This window comes from Triticum aestivum, chromosome 6A (assembly GCF_018294505.1).
Source record: "Triticum aestivum cultivar Chinese Spring chromosome 6A, IWGSC CS RefSeq v2.1, whole genome shotgun sequence".
In the NCBI taxonomy this organism is placed as follows: domain Eukaryota; kingdom Viridiplantae; phylum Streptophyta; class Magnoliopsida; order Poales; family Poaceae; genus Triticum; species Triticum aestivum.
In genome coordinates this window covers 123,528,562-123,545,998 of record NC_057809.1, presented here as the reverse complement: position 1 = coordinate 123,545,998, position 17,437 = coordinate 123,528,562, and positions in this window count along the sequence as shown.

The window sequence follows — 17,437 nt, the reverse complement described above, 5'->3', positions numbered from 1 at the left end:
TTTTTAGAACGTTTTTTTCGGTTTAGTCTATTTAGTGAACGTTCGCTCGGTTCGTTCGTTTTAACGAACGTGTTCGTCGTTTAGATCCAGTTAATGAACGTTCGTTCGTTAAACTGTTCGTCGTTTTTCTTTTTCTCGGATTAAATCCGCGATTTTTCTGATCGCGATTTCTGATCCGATTTTCGTTTTAGTATAACTTCTCGCTCGTTTATCGGAATCAGGTGATTCAAGCGCCTGGAGTTTCGTCTCGAAACCCTCTTTCCATTTAACCAACTTAAACAAGTTTTTGTTTCTGTAAAAAATTGCCCTAGATCCAGAATAGTAATCGAAGCCTATTTCTTTTGCCGTTTGTCTTTCGTTGCTTCGTTCGATTTGATTCATTTTGCCAACCAGAGTTCTTAAGTTGAACTTTCTGGTTAAGTCTCTTATTTGAGTTTTACCTGTGCATTATTTGAGTACTTATTGTATGCTTGTTTGTTTCCGATAGAGTACCCGGAGTGCGCCGCTTGTTACTTTGAATCACTAGGTTTCCCGGATCATCAGCAAGGCAAGTAACACTTTGATCATACCTTCTACTACCCAGTTTTATTGCATTAGATCAAACCTCAAACATTGCATGATTAGGATCTAATTAAATTGTGGGATGGGAAGTAGTTGAGGTAGTACCTATTACCTGTTTATTATCAAACCTTTGGGAGTTACTTCTATGTTTGCTTACTATTGCTATGCTATGCTAGTAGACGTGGATTGGGTGAGTGATATCCATGACAGATGTGAGATTTTAAAATCAATGGTTTATCTAAGGTGGCAACTTAAATACACATCTGGGTGGATTGAGGTACTCGGGTATTCCAGGATTGCCTATTTTCTTTTGGACCGCCACCTAGGCTCAAAGGGATCATGAGATTATTCATGCTAGAAACTTCCATGTGCAGCCACAAGCTACTATGGGCTCTAGCATAGTTGACTAAGTCGTGCGCACTCTTATAGTGGTAGACTAGCAGATGTAGGGGATGTAGGTGGTACGGTCTACCCATCGTAAGGTGCTAGCGCTTCTGAAAGACTATGTCTCGGTCATCCGTTTCTCAAACACCATGTAGTGCGAGAATCCCAACGGAGGAGATCGAGTCTTGTGGGGAAAAGTGCGCAAACCTCTGCAGAGTGTATAAACTAATCATGGTTAGCCGTGTCCCCAATTATGGACATCTTGAGTATCTAGTACTTGGATTATCATGTGAATCTCAACATGTTACTATAAAATTATGTTTGACGGGTTTGTTTAATGATGTTTAATTGGGATTGAGAATGCTGTCAACCATTCTCAATGTTTAACAAACACCATGATAGTTAAATAAATTTATTCCTTTGCAGTAGGGAAAAACTGGCTTTTCACAAAACTGTAACCATAGAGCTTTCCACCAGCCAAATATGCATATAGTATAGCTGTTTCATTCCATTACTCTCTATGTGTTACCTTGCCAGCATATTCCATGTGCTGACCCGTTTTTGGGCTGCAACGTTAATGTTGCAGACTTTTCAGATGACGATTAAGGAGTTTTAGGTCGTGGTTCTATACTCAGTGATGCCGTTGGCGTTGATGGACTCACTTATCTTCCAAGCCTTCCGCTGTTATCGTTATTAAATGGCCTTAAGCCATATTTATTGTAATAAGTTCTCTTTTGAGACACTCGATGTTATAAGTGTGTGATTGCTACTCTGTTATAAATCCTTCAAGTACTGTGTGGTGTCAGCATTACTGATCCAGGGATGACACCGGAGCACAGAGATTGGACCGTTTGAGGTCTGGTCGCTACAAGATGGTATCAGAGCACATGCTGACTGTAGGACATGACCAATAAGCTAAAGACCTAGATCACTACTGACTCTCTTCTCTTCTGACCTCTCATCTTTTCTACTCTTTAGGATGGCGGATGCAAGGAACAAGTTCACGTAACCGGATGAAGATACACCCTTTGGATGTCACTTGAAGGAAGTCACTAGATACCTGAACATAGGAGTACCAAGCTTCACCGGAACCTACAATGCCACTTTACCTGAAGAAGAGCGTTGGATGATTCAAGTTCAAGTTCTAGGAAGGACGTTCATGACAGTCACTGAGCCCATAGAGTTTTATTTTGATGCACCAACTTGGAGTCTAGGAAAGAGCATGGCAGCTCACATCGCCATGGGACGCATTGGAGAAGTCTACCGCAATGATCTCAAGGATACTATCTACCAGATTTGTGGGTGCCGAGATGAGCACTGGGAGATGATCAGCACCAGAAAGGATAGATCAATTGCAGCTTTTATCCAGGAGTTAAACCAGCACATTCGACGTCAGGAGAACCAGATGTGCGCCGACATGATAGACCTGAAGAAGGCAAGGACAAGAATCAAGGAACTGGAGGAAGAACTCAAGGCTACACGTGAAGATTATGAAGAAGAAATTGAAGTATTAGTGGGGAAGAATGACGATCTGATCAAGAAGATTGGAATATTTATGGGAGGCCCTACACCAGTAGATGAAGACGAAGAACCCAAGGAGATTCGCCCGGAAGACTACATCATCATCGATAACACCAACTCGAATCCAGATGATAGCGATGATGACTATGTTGATGAAGCCGGAGCAGATATCATGGAGTCTGCAACCGAAGAACATTTCTAGTAGACCACCTCATCAGTAGTAGTAGTCCACCATGTAAATACAGTAGTCCGAGCACTTTTGCGATAGTTAGATTGATTGTATGCCCTTGTTTGATTGAATGAAGTGAATTGTTTGCTTTTGCCTCATGTACATATGGGTAGTCTTTTCTCTTTAGACCCCCTCTATTCTTAAATCTCATCTTTTCTAAACCCTCAGATGCCTCCGAGACGTGACCCCGGATTTACCTTTCCACCGGAGCTCACTCAGTTGATCCAGCAGCAGAACACATTGATGCAGTTGCTAGTCTAGAATCAGAATTAGGGGAACACCAACAACAACCCACCACCACCACCACCTGTTGATCACTTAGCCCGTTTTCTTAGGCTGAATCCGCTGGTGTTTTCCAGTAGCACCAAGCCAATAGTAGCAGATGATTGGCTCCGCAAGATAGCTAGAGAGTTGACCACAGCAGGATGCACGGATGCGGAGAAGGTGAAGTTTGTCGCACATCAGCTTGAAGGACCCGCAGCATCATGGTGGGAGAATTTCACAGTCACTTTCCCTGTCGATACTGTCACATGGGACCAGTTTCAGCAGGCTTTTCGAACTGCCCATGTTTCAGTAGGAGCTATGGCCTTGAAGAAGCGAGAGTTTCGCAACTTGCGCCAAGGAGGCCGGACAGTTGGCCAGTATGTGGAGGACTTTAGTAAATTAGCACGTTATGCCCCAGATGACGTTGCTACGGATGCAGCTAAGCAGGAGAAGTTTCTGGAAGGACTGAATGATGAGATGAGCATGCAGTTGATGGTAGCAACCTTCAACAACTACCAGGAGTTGGTAGATCGTGCTCTTATGATTGAAGGGAAGCAGCAGCAAATTGAAAATCGTAAGAGGAAGTATGCACAAGGAAAGTACAATTCAGGAGCTCAGCAGAAGCCACGATTTACCCCTAGACCGGAAGGACATTTTCAGCATACCCATGGAGGAGGTAGCTCGCACAATCACAATGGCCCCAGGAATGGTAATGGTAATGGAGGAAGCAACAGCCAGAACCGTACCAACCCATCAACCCCAGCCAAGAAAGACCTGAGCCAAGTCACTTGCTTTAAGTGCCAGAAGACCGGACATTATGCCAATGAATGTCCTGAATCACAAAATGGAAATAGCAATGGAAGCTCTGGGAAGAAGCCGAACCCTTTCAACAGGGGATAGGTGAACCACGTTAGTGTGGAGGAGGTTGAAGAACAACCGGATGCAGTAATCGGTAAGTTTTTGGTTAAGTCATTTACTGCACTCGTTCTTTTCGATACTGGTGCATCGCATTCATACATATCAAGGGGATTTGTGGATACGTATAAACTGTCAACCCAAGCCCTTAGGTCACCCATGTTAGTAACCTCACCTGGAGCAGAATATATGGCTAGTCTATGGTGTGATCGGTTACCATTAAGGATTGGTAACTATGTTTTTCCCTCAGACCTAATAGTATTGGAATCCCAAGGATTGGATGTGATATTAGGCATGGATTGGTTATCAAAGTATGAAGGGAATATTTAATGTGCTAGTAAGTCAATTTTGCTTACCACCCCAGAAGGGAGAAGGATCAAGTATGTATCCCGACATGTGCCAAAGAGGACTCAAGTAAATTGCTTAACAGGAGTTGTGCAGGAGGAAGTACCAGTAGTAAAGGATTTCCCTGAAGTATTTCCATAAGAGTTACCAGGCATGCCACCGGATAGAGATATTGAGTTTTTGATTGAGCTATTGCCAGGCACAGGGCCAATATCAAAGAGACTATATAGGATGCCTGCAAAGGATTTGGTGGAAATTAAGAAGCAAATTAAGGAGTTACTGGATAAAGGTTATATTCGCCCAAGTTCTTCACCTTGGGGATCGCCAGTACTTCTAGTGGAGAAGAAGGATGGATCATTAAGGATGGTTGTCGATTATCGAGGATTGAATGAAGTAACAATCAAGAACAAGTACCCACTATCGATGATCAATGATCTGTTTGATCGACGACAAGGAGCTAAGGTATTTTCAAAGATCGATCTGCGATCATGGTACCACCAGTTGAAGATTCGGGAACAGGATATACCCAAGACGGCTTTTACCACGAGGTATGGGCTGTATGAGTATACCGTTATGTCATTTAGTCTGACTAACACACCTGCATATTTTGTGAACATGATGAACAAGGTGTTTATGGAGTTCTTGGATAAGTTCGTCGTAGTGTTCATTGATGATATCCTGGTTTACTCAAAGAATAAAGAGGAGCATAAGGAACATTTGCGTTTGGTTCTTGGAAAGCTCAGGGAACATCAACTATATGCCAAGTTTAGCAAATGTGAGTTTTGGTTGAAGGAAGTTGGATTTATCAGACACGTTATATCCGGAGAAGGTATAGCAGTAGATCCCACTAAAGTTGATACCGTGACCAAGTGGGAAGCACCAACCACCATGGGAGAGATCCGGAGTTTTCTTGGACTTGCGGGATACTACCGGAGGTTTATTGAGATTTTCTCAAGGATTGCGAAGCCTATGACGGAGTTGTTGAAGAAGGATACCAAGTTCATATGGACGGAGGAATGTGAGGCTAGTTTTCAGGAGTTGAAGAAACGCTTGGTTACTTCACCAGTGCTGATGTTGCCAGACCAGACCAAGGATTATGAGGTGTATTGCGACGCTTCACATCGAGGACTGGGAGCAGTGCTTATGCAGGAAGGGAGAGTTGTTTCATATGCCTCACGACAGCTTAAGCCTCCTGATTGAATTATGCTACGCATGATTTGGAGTTAGTAGCCGTAGTGCATGCATTGAAGACTTGGAGACATTTTCTGATTGGAAACCATTGCGAGGTGTATACGGATCATAAGAGTTTGAAGTATATTTTCACACAGAAGGAGTTAAATCTCAGACAAAGGAGATGGTTGGAGCTCATCAAGGATTATGATATGAAATTGCATTATCACCCCGGAAAGGCTAATGTAGTAGCTGACGCATTAAGCCGTAAGAGCCATGTCAACACCCTAATGACGGGAGAATTACCAAGGGAGTTAGCCGAAAATCTTTGAGAGTTATGTTTAGAAATAGTCCCGAGAGGCTATGTAGCAGCTTTGGAGATTCAGCCTACATTGATGGATAAAATCAGAGAAGCCCAAAGGACTGACAAGGAGATTGCTTCTATTAAGGAGAAAATTAGCAAAGGAAAGGCAAAGGGATTTCGTGAGGATGAGCACGATACCTTATGGTTTGAAGACCGTGTCTATGTACCAAATGATCCGGAGATTAGAAAGCTAATTCCGCAAGAGGCCCATGATTCACCATATTCGATTCACCCAGGAAATACCAAGATGTATTTGGATTTGAAGGATATTTTCTGGTGGACCGGAATGAAGATGGATATTGCGGAATACGTAGCAATTTGTGATGTATGTCAGAGAGTGAAGGCAGAGCATCAGAAGCCAGCAGGATTGCTACAACCATTGCCGATACCCGAATGGAAGTGGGATAAGCTAGGCATGGATTTTATTACAGGATTGCCCAGAACATGTTCAGGCTATGACTCGATATGGGTTGTAGTCGATCGTTTGACAAAGGTAGCTCATTTCATTCCAGTGAAGACTACCTATACCAGTGCGAAGTTGGCAAAGATATACATGACCAGGATCGTATGTCTGCATGGAGTTCCAAGGAGCATTGTATCAGATAGAGGAACCCAATTTACTTCAAAGTTCTGGAATCAGTTGCATGAGACTTTGGAAACCAGACTAGAGTTTAGCACAGCTTTCCACCCGCAGACAGATGGACAGACTGAGAGAGTCAACCAGATCTTGGAGGATATGCTAAGAGCTTGTGCGCTAGATTACAGATCTAGTTGGGATGAGAATTTGCCATATGCAGAGTTCTCTTACAACAATAGCTACCAATCCAGTTTGAAGATGGCCCCTTCCGAAGCCTTGTACGGAAGGAGGTGCAGGACCCCATTGTCCTGGGATGAAGTTGGAGATCGCCAGTTGTTTGGACCGGATCTGATAAAGGAATCTGAACAGAAAGTGAAATTAATTCGCGACAGGCTAAAGGTAGCTCAATCCAGGCAGAAGAGTTATGTAGATTCTAAACGCAAGGAGACAGTTTACGAAGTCGGAGACTGAGTTTATCTTCGAGTATCACCACTTCGAGGAGTTAAGCGGTTTGGAGTTAAGGGAAAACTAGCGCCACGTTTTGTAGGCCCATACAAAGTGTTGGAACGTATGGGAGAAGTGGCCTACAAGTTGGAATTACCCGAAGGACTGTCAGGAGTTCACGACGTGTTTCATGTATCCCAGTTGAAGAAGTGCCATGCAGAGATGGCTGACATACCACTGAGGGATACGGTACCACTAGAAACAATTCAGTTGGACAGTGATTTGACCTACGAGGAAAAACCAGTTAAGATTCTAGAGTATGCCAGTCGAGTCACCCGCAGCAAGGTTATCAAGTTTTGCAAAGTTCAGTGGAGCCACCACACCGAGGATGAAGCCACTTGGGAACGAGAGGAAGATTTGCTGAAGGACCACCCTCACCTATTTTCTAGCCAACCCGAATCTCGAGGGCGACACTCATCTTAAGGGGGGTAGGTTTGTAACATCCCAAATTTTCAATTTGGAATGTTATACACTAGATCATCATTTCATATCATATTTATTGCATTTTGGTTGATCCTAGAAATTTTTCGCAACTCAAGGACCCTCGGAGAGAGTTGGGGATTTCGTTATTTTCATAGGATAATTTGAAAATAGGATAATTTGATTTTATTTATTTTATCCTCAATAATTTCTATTACAAAAATATGAGAGAGGGAATAAAATGACTTTCCCAAAATAAAGAAATATTTGAATTTAGGAAAAATGCGCGTTTTCAAAATTGTATTTAGGCCCCAAATAAATGTTCATCCTGTGCGGCTTGATTTTAGAAGCCGGGGAAAATTTATTTCGGGATTTTTGGAGTCCGTTTAGTATTCCTTTTATTTGTTTTTCTGCGCGGAATTAATTTTAAAAAAACCGAACCGACTCCGGGCCGTACCCGAGCGGGACTCCGCCCGGGGCAGCCTTTAAATAGCGCCGCCCGAGCCCCGCCACAGCCCACCAGCCCACGCGCGCCCTAACCCTAACCCTAGCCGCCACCCGCCGCCGCCTCGCCGCTCACCGGACACGCCGCCCGAGGTAGCCGCCGTCGCCGGCGGTTTTCTTTAGAAAACCGCCCGGTTTTTTTAAAAGCCGCGGTTTTTTTAGATTCGTTTTTTTAGAACGTTTTTTTTCGGTTTAGTCTATTTAGTGAACGTTTGCTCGGTTCGTTCGTTTTAATGAACGTGTTCGTTGTTTAGATCCAGTTAACGAACGTTCGTTCATTAAACGTTCGTCGTTTTTCTTTTTCTCGGATTAAATCCGCGATTTTTCTGATCACGATTTCTGATCTGATTTTCGTTTTAGTATAACTTCTTGCTCCTTTATCAGAATCAGGTGATTCAAGCGCCTAGAGTTTCGTCTTGAAACCCTCTTTCCGTTTAACCAACTTAAACAAGTTTTTGTTTCTGCAAAAAAAATTCCCTAGATCCAGAATAGTAATCGAAGCCTATTTCTTTTGCCGTTTGTCTTTCGTTGCTTCATTCGATTTGATTCTTTTTGCCAACCGAAGTTCTTAAGTTGAACTTTCTGGTTAAGTCTCTTATTTGAGTTTTACCTGTGCATTAGTTGAGTACTTATTGTATGCTTGTTTGTTTGCGATAGAGTACCCGGAGTGCGCCGCTTGTTACTTCGAATCACTAGGTTTCCCGGATCATCAGCAAGGCAAGTAACACTTTGATCATACCTTCGACTACCCAGTTTTATTGCATTAGATCAAACCTCAAACATTGCATGATTAGGATCTAATTAAATTGTGGGATGGGAAGTAGTTGAGGTAGTACCTATTACCTGTTTATTATCAAACCTTTGGGAGTTACTTCTACGTTTGCTTACTATTGCTATGCTATGCTAGTAGACGTGGATTGGGTGAGTGATATCCATGACAGATGTGAGATTTTAAAATCAATGGTTTATATAAGGTGGCAACTTAAATACACATTTGGGTGGATTGAAATACCTGGGTATTCCAGGATTGCCTGTTTTCTTTTGGACCGCCACCCAGGCTCAAAGGGATCATGAGATTATTCATGCTAGAAACTCCCATGTGCAGCCACAAGCTACTATGGGCTCTAGCATAGTTGACTAAGTCGTGCGAAATCTTACAGTGGTAGACTAGCAGATGTAGGGGATGTAGGTGGTACGGTCTACCCATCGTAAGGTGCTAGCGCTTCGGAAAGACTATGTCTCGGTCATCCGTTCCTTAAACACCATGTAGTGCGAGAATCCCAATGGAGGAGATCGCGTCTTGTGGGGAAAACTGCTTAAACCTCTGCAGAGTGTATAAACTAATCATGGTTAGCCGCGTCCCCGGTTATGGACATCTTGAGTATCTAGTACTTGGATTATCATGTGAATCTCAACATGTTACTATAAAATTAAGTTTGACGGGTTTGTTTAATGATGTTTAATTGGGATTGAGAATGCTGTCAACCATTCTCAATGTTTAACAACCACCATGATAGTTAAATGAATTTATTCCTTTGTAGTAGGGAAAAATTGGTTTTTCGCAAAACTGTAACCATAGAGCTTTCCACCAGCCAAATATGCATATAGTATAGCTGTTTCATTCCATTACTCTCTATGTGTTACCTTTCCATGTGCTGACCCGTTTTCGGGCTGCAACGTTAATGTTGCAGACTTTTCGGACGATGATTAAGGAGTTTTAGGTCGTGGTTCTATACTCAGTGATGTCGTTGGCGTTGATGGACTCACTTATCTTCCAAGCCTTACGCTGTTATCGTTATTAGATGGCCTTAAGCCATATTTATTGTAATAAGTTCTCTTTTGAGACACTCGATGTAATAAGTGTGTGATTGCTACTCTGTTATAAATCCTTCAAGTACTGTGTGGTGTCAGCATTACTGATCCAGGGATGACACCGGAGCATAGAGATTGGACCGTTTGTGGTCTGGTCGCTACAAGAAGCACAAAGCAACCTTTTAAGACAAACCACCAATTCGGCGATACAGCCCCCGGACACCGTCAAGCGAGTCCGGAGTAAACTGCAACAGGATTGCCTAGCACGTTCAGAGCTCACCTAGCAATTCGGCCCCCGTCCCGGTCCCAGTCAAGCGACGAAATCCGTGCCGCACGTACATAATTACGCACTGAAAATAGCATGGACATAGGCGGGGGCACGATCAGGGCACGTCCCGCAATCCGGCTTAACTACCCTAGGGGCTGTATACCTTTATCATTTTTTCTCTTTCAGGAGCTAACTCTCTGGAAGCCCTTTCCGGCAGTACGATTGCCGGACACATTACGGGAATGAACACGGGAACCCCCAGGTGGTCTCTAATAATAATCGATATACCAGCTTTCTACTATCCATACACAGCTTGCCCTTGGATAGGACATGTCAAATGGTCCTATTTTCTGCTTATTGCACTACTTATATCAGTACGCTTTGACATATTATTTAAATAACAATGCATATCATTAGTCTATTATTGCATTGTTTATCCCTTTTTCTTATATGCTCATTTACGACAACTTGCTCCCGTACATTCTGGTATGATCAATACGCCAGGCGCTTTTGTTTACCCCATAATACAGTGTGAGAAGTCCGAACACTTTCGACAGTGCGGCACCCTGAACTTATAACATTATATGCATCAGCTCCGAATCATGTCTTGGGTAAATAGCTGGGTTTGCCCAGCTCCCATGCTTTGGTACCTCACGTTCCGCTATATCAGCTAAGGTAGCGCTGGGAGAACTACTACGATTGTGTCTCGGTTCTTCCTGACAAGCACCTCAGTAGAGAAAGCCGAAAACTGACTATCATGATAAGGCGAGAGCTGGTCGCTGTTCGAGAGTTGTCAAGTCCTTAAAGACTTTTTCCGCTTCGGGCGAGGAGTCGGCCTTGCCCGACTTAGGCATGTATAGCGCCCCAAACTCGGCCTTCCGAATACTAGGGTGTCGGTGTCAAAACTGGCGGATTTCGGGTAGGGGGTCCCGAACTGCTCGTCTAAGGCGGATGGTAACAAGAGGCAGGGGACACGATGTTTTACCTAGGTTCGGGCCCTCTTGATGGAGGTAAAACCCTACGTCCCGCTTGATTATTCTTGATAATATGAGTAGTACAAGAGTTGATCTACCACGAGATCGGAGAGGCTAAACCCTAGAAGCTAGCCTATGGTATGATTGTATGTTGTCCTACGGACTAAAACCCTCCGGTTTATATAGACACCGGACGAGGCTAGGGTTACACAAGGTCGGTTACAAAGGAGGAGATATGCATATCCGTATTGCCTAGCTTGCCTTCCACGCCAAGTAGAGTACCATCCGGACATGGGACGAAGTCTTCAATCTCGTATCTTCCTAGTCCAATAGTCCGGCCAAAGGATATAGTCCGGCTGTCCGGATACCCCCTAATCCAGGACTCCCTCAGTAGCCCTTGAACCAGGCTTCAATGATGATGAGTCCAGCGCGCAGTGTTGTCTTCGCCATTGCAAGGCGGGTTCCTCCCCCGAATACATCACAGAAGAGTTTGAATACAAGGATAGTGTCCGACCCTTCAAAATAAGTTTCACATACCACCGTAGAGAGAATAATATTTCCACAAATCTAATCTGCTGACACGTTTTGGCAGCATGACATCACGCCACGACCCGGTAATTATTTGAACCATTTTTCTTTAACCAGCCACGCACATAACGCAAGGCAGTTTCTTGACATGTCTTGCCGAAGCAGAGATCATGTTCCCCTTATTATGGGATTCTCATCAATACGAACGTGGGTAACCCAACCGTGCATGTTGGTATGACTCCTAGATTTTAGGTAAGTCTCGAACGGACACGACAAGGACACCTGATATCCACCCCCTTTATAAAGGGACAAGGCTTTTTCTTTTTTCCCTCCCATGCTCAATCGAATCCTTCCCCCGCCTCGAGTTCTAACACCCAAAGCGCAGGTCAGGTGCTTCGGACTTTCAATCATGTCGGGATCCAGCCTTCAAGGCCGGTGGATGCCTTCCTCCGTCACGGAGGAGGACATCAAGAAGTTGAGGGACGCCAGATATCTGACCGCCAAAATTTTGCATAGGCTGCCCGCCCGAGGGCAGGTCGTCCCTACTCCCGAACCCAACGAGAGCGTTGTGTTCGTCTCCCACTTCCTCCGAGGACTAGGCCTCGCTCTAGATCCCTTTGTTAGGGGTCTTATGTTCTATTACGGGCTAGATTTTCACGATCTGGCCCTGGATTCCCTTCTTCACATTTCATCATTCATTGTCGTTTGTGAGGCCTTCCTCCGCATTACCCCTCACTTCGGCCTGTGGCTCAAGACCTTCCATGTGAAGCCGAAGATGGTCGAGGGGTGGTATGCAGCATACAGAGGTGCTCTAATAAGAAAAATTGCTGATGCTCCATGGCCAATGGGTTCGTTTCCAGAGGTGTCCGGATTGTGGCAACGGGAGTGGTTCTATGTCATAGCTCCTCGAAGTGCCAAGTGGGTAGCTGCCCCCACCTTTTGCTCGGGCCCTCCACCACAACTGATGTCATGGATCAGCAGGGGGCTGAGCTGGGGTCTAGCCAAGGACGTGCCAATACTGCATAGCCGTATCCGAGATCTCTTCGAGGGAGATTTCAGTCTAGTTATGGTAATGCAAGTTATGTTGGTTCGTCGAGTCCAGCCTTGCAAACGCCGGCCCGTCATGTCAGGACCCCGACTCAATGCCACATCGATCTAGCATGTAACACCTCATATCACTTTGCGGCCTCACGCACGGTATCCCCACGGGTGTCGCCTTACCTTTGCCCGGGACCGTTTGCGCCTTTTGGCACACATATATGATGGTGTCGCTAGCATCCATATGATAAAGAGCCCGGGCTGACATGGCTAGTCGTAAACCCAAAGTGGCACTAACTTACAGGGACAGGCATCCATGACCCAGCATCGAACGTGTCGGTCATCAGCGAGTGAATCCAGGCTGTAGCACTGGGCTAACAGGACTCCGGTGAACCGGGCTGTAGCGGGCTAACAGGACTCCGGTATTCATCGCGTGACATTTCCCCGAAGGGACAGACACAGGATCGAAGAAGGACACATGCCGGCCAGCCTAAGTGTTCCGGAGCAGTAGCAAGCTACCAGGGCTCAGTGGAAGCACTAGGAGACATTTCCCGGTAAGAGAGGCTACTAAGAATAAACAACTAGATAGTCAGATCCCACACATAGCAATACACATTACACGTACGCATAACATGCAAGTATGTGCTGTACAACATGGCATCACAGCATAACTCAACAATCATATAGATAAAGGCTCAGAAGAGCCATCATAGCATTTATTGCAAACAGGGGTCACAAAACCCGTCATACAGAGCATACAAGCAACAAGCGGAAGCATTACATGTCTGGGTACAGACATTTATAAATGAAAAAGGCTGAAAGCCTGACTATCTACAACGTCCGATCAAGATCGTAGCTGAGGTACAAGCTACTCGTCGAAGTCCACGAGAACACTAATAAGACCGAAGTCTCCGCTGCAAAAACATAAATAAGGCAACATGAGTACAAAGGTACTCAGCAAGACTTACATCAGATCCTATCATACATGCATTGGTATCAAGAGGGTAATGTGGGGTTTAGTTGCAGCAAGCCAGCTTTGACTCTGTGGCTATCCTGTTCTACGACTACCAGAAACTCTGGAGGTGATATGGCGCACACGAGTCCACCAATCACCACACAATATACTACTATGGATTCATCCCCGTCTCCCTACGGGAAGGCCATCCATAGCACTCACACTTGTCTTGAGCATTTTAGAGTATCCACTTCAAGTTGTCTATGTACCATGTAAGCATCCAAGAAGTCCATAACCGCGGACCCGGCTATTCGAATAGATCATGTTAACCCTGCAGGGGTGTACTTCTTCACACACGCTCTCGCCACTTACCGCCATGTACACGTCATGTATCTCGGCAACCTTCAAGCGGAAGCCTGGCGAGGGTGTCGGCCATGACCTGACTAACCACACAAGACTCTAGCCCAGGTTTATCGCCTATTCGGGTTCCATCCGCAAGGAGATCCGGCCGGGGTGTCGCTCACAGCCCCAAACGATGTGTGCAGGGTTCCCGAGCCCACCATCCGGGTGCCACTCGGTACACCAGGCCACGTGTGCCTAGTCTGTCCCAAGCCCACCCTGCCGGGTGCCACTTGGTAGAAAAATAGCACTACCTACAAACACCAGAAACTAGTTGCGACTCCTGGACAGAGATCAAGTTGGTTAATAAGCCGAGAGGGGCACTTAAGCATTCCAATGTGTGGTAGTATCGAGTCATTGGACAACATACATAGAACTCAGTGCTTAAGGACGGTTCCAGTGAGACAACCCACCATCTACTCCTACATGGCCTCTCACCGCTACCTTTACCAAATCGTGTTCACACACTTAACTCTCAGCACCAGAACATATCGTAACACTCCAATTCATTCCCAATGAATCAGACCTGACACAACTCTAAGCAATAGCAGGCATAGCATGGTAGGAACACAACAATGGCTTCAATCAACTCCTACACATGCTAGTGGGTTTCAACTATTTACTGTGGCAATGACAGGTCATGCAGAGGAATGGGTTCAACTACCGCAGCACAAAGTAGCAGAAGAATAGTTGTTGTCCTAATGCAATAACTGAGAGTAGGAGCGAGAGGGTAGGATTGTATCGGAATGAACAAGGGGGTTTGCTTGCCTAGAAAATCAACAAGGGAGGCACTGCTTCACAGACAGGTACTCTGGAGCGTCTCCGGAGCAAGACCAGACTAGGGATGTGACAACTCGCCCCCACTTGAAAGAATCTCGTCCCGAGATTCAGGGGTCGACGGAAAGAAAGCGGGGTACTCCAGTCGAAGACGATCTTCTCGCTCCCAAGTAGCTTCTCTCTCGGAATGATGAGACCACTGAACTTTGAGAAACTTGATGTTATGACGTCGGGTAACACGCTCTGCTTGATCAAGAATGCGAACCGGGTACTCTCGGTAGGTGAGGTTATCTTGGAGATCAAGCGTTTCGTGGTCCACTCCGTGGATGGGATCCGAGAAGCAACGCCTGAGTTGAGAGACGTGGAAGACATCATGAACTCGAGAAAGATGTGGGGGTAGTTCCAATTGGTAGGCAACCTCTCCTCGTTTAGAGAGAATGCGAAAAGGACCAATGTAACGAGGAGCCAACTTGCCCTTGATATCGAAACGATGGGTACCCTTCAAGGGAGTAACCCGAAGGTAAGCTTGGTCGCCAATTCATAAGTGATATCCTTATGATGACGATCGTACTGGCTCTTCTGACGAGACTGGGCTGTTTTCAAATTCTCACGAATGATGCGAACTTGCTCTTCTGCCTCCTGGATCATGTCCGGTCGAAAGAATTGTCTTTCACCGGTTTCTGACCAGTTCAAAGGTGTTCGACATCTTCGTCCATAGAGAACTCAAAAGGAGCTTTCTTGAGGCTGGATTGATAGCTATTGTTATAAGCAAACTCGGCAAAAGGAAGACATTTCTCCCAATCCATACCGAATGAGATAACGCAAGCTCTAAGCATGTCTTTGAGAATTTGGTTGACCCGTTCCACCTGACCACTCGACTGAGGGTGGAAAGCGGTACTGAAGGAAAGATGGGTTCCCATGGCAGTTTGGAAACTCTCCCAGAAATGAGAAGTGAAAAGACTGCCACGGTCTGAATTGATCTCTAGTGGAACACCATGGAGTGATACTATTCGAGAAATATATAAGTCAGCAAGCTGACTAGCAGTGATACTCTCTCGAACAGGAAGGAAGTGAGCCACTTTGGAAAGACGATCAACGACTACGAAGATAGCGTTATTCCCTTTCTTGGTCCTGGGAAAGCCGGTGATGAAGTCCATACCAACTTTATCCCATTTCCATTCAGGAATAGCTAAAGGCTGAAGGGTGCCATCAGGTCTTTGATGCTCTGCCTTAACGCGACGACAAACGTCACATTTAGCAATGAACTCAGCGATTTCTCTCTTCATCCTAGTCCACCAGAACCTGTGGCGTAGGTCCTGATACATCTTAGTGCTACCGGGATGAATCGTGAGAGGAGATTCATGCGCCTCCTTAAGAATCAACTGTCGCAGATGTTGATTCTTGGGAACCACCAAGCGATTCTCAAAGAAAACAACACCATGATCATCCATAGAGAAACATCCACCAACTCCCTTCTTAATGTTTCTCTTAATGCGGATAACCCCCCTATCAAACTTCTGGTCAGAGATGATCTGATCCTCAAGGGTAGGTTTCGCCACCAAGGTAGAAAGGAATCCGTGAGGAGCAATGTGAAGGTTAAACTTACAGAATTCCTCATGGAGAAGTGGTTGGCCTTGCTGCAACATGAGATTGTTGCAATAGGATTTACGGCTTAGCGCATCAGCCATGACATTGGCTTTGCCTGGGGTGTAGGTAATCCCTAGATCATAATCTGTGATTAACTCCAACCAACGTCTTTGCCTAAGGTTCAGATCTGGTTGGGTGAAGATATACTTGAGACTCTGGTGATCAGTGTAGATCTCGCAACGTTTACCAAGGAGGTAGTGTCGCCAGGTCTTGAGTGCATAGACTACGGCTGCAAGCTCTAGATCATGTGTAGGATAATTATCCTCATGTGGATGCAACTGTCGAGATGCATAGGCAATCACATGATGATCCTGCATAAGAATACAACCTAGTCCCTGTCGTGAGGCGTCGCAATAGATAACAAAGTCCTTTCTGAAATCCGGTGGCACAAGTATGGGAGCAAAAGTCAGGCGTCTTTTCAGTTCCTGAAAACTGTACTCACACTGTGGGGACCACTCGAACTTTTTATCTTTCTTGAGAAGTTCCATGAGGGGTTTGGCTACTTTGGAGAAGTTTTCAACAAAGCGGCGACAATAGCTGGCTAGACCAAGGAAACTCCTAACTTGTTTAACGGTTTCAGGTGGAGTCCAATCGAGAACGGCCTTAACTCTCTCGGGGTTGACAGCAATGCCCTTGCCAGAGATTACGTGGCCCAGGTAGGTCACTTCTGGCAACGAAAATTCACACTTGGAGAACTTGGCATAAAGGCGGTGCTCTCTGAGTTTTTCTAACACAAGTCTAAGATGTTCGGCATGCTCTTCTTCGTTCTTCGAGTAAATAAGAATATCATCGAGGTAAACCACGACGAACTTATCTAAGTACTCCATGAAGATCGAGTTCATCAAGCGGGAGAATGTGGCTGGGGCGTTGGTTAGGCCGAAGGACATGACGGTGTACTCGTACTGACCATAACGAGTAACAAAGGCTGTCTTGGGAATGTCCCCGTTTCTGATCTTGATTTGGTGGTAGCCTAACCTTAAATGCATCTTGGAGAAGACTGAGGATCCAGCGAGCTGATCATACAGGTCGTTGATCCTGGGGAGCGGATATTTGTTCTTTATCGTGACCAAATTAACGGGACGATAATCTACAACCATCCGGTCCGTACCATCCTTCTTCTTGACGAAGAGGACGGGGCAAGCCCAAGGAGAAGAACTAGGACGGCTGAAACCCTTTTGCAAGGACTCATCAAGTTGTTTCTTAAGCTCGGCTAGTTCTAAGGGTGCCATCTTGTAAGGTCTCCTAGAGATTGGAGCTGTTCCTGGGATAAGATCTATGACG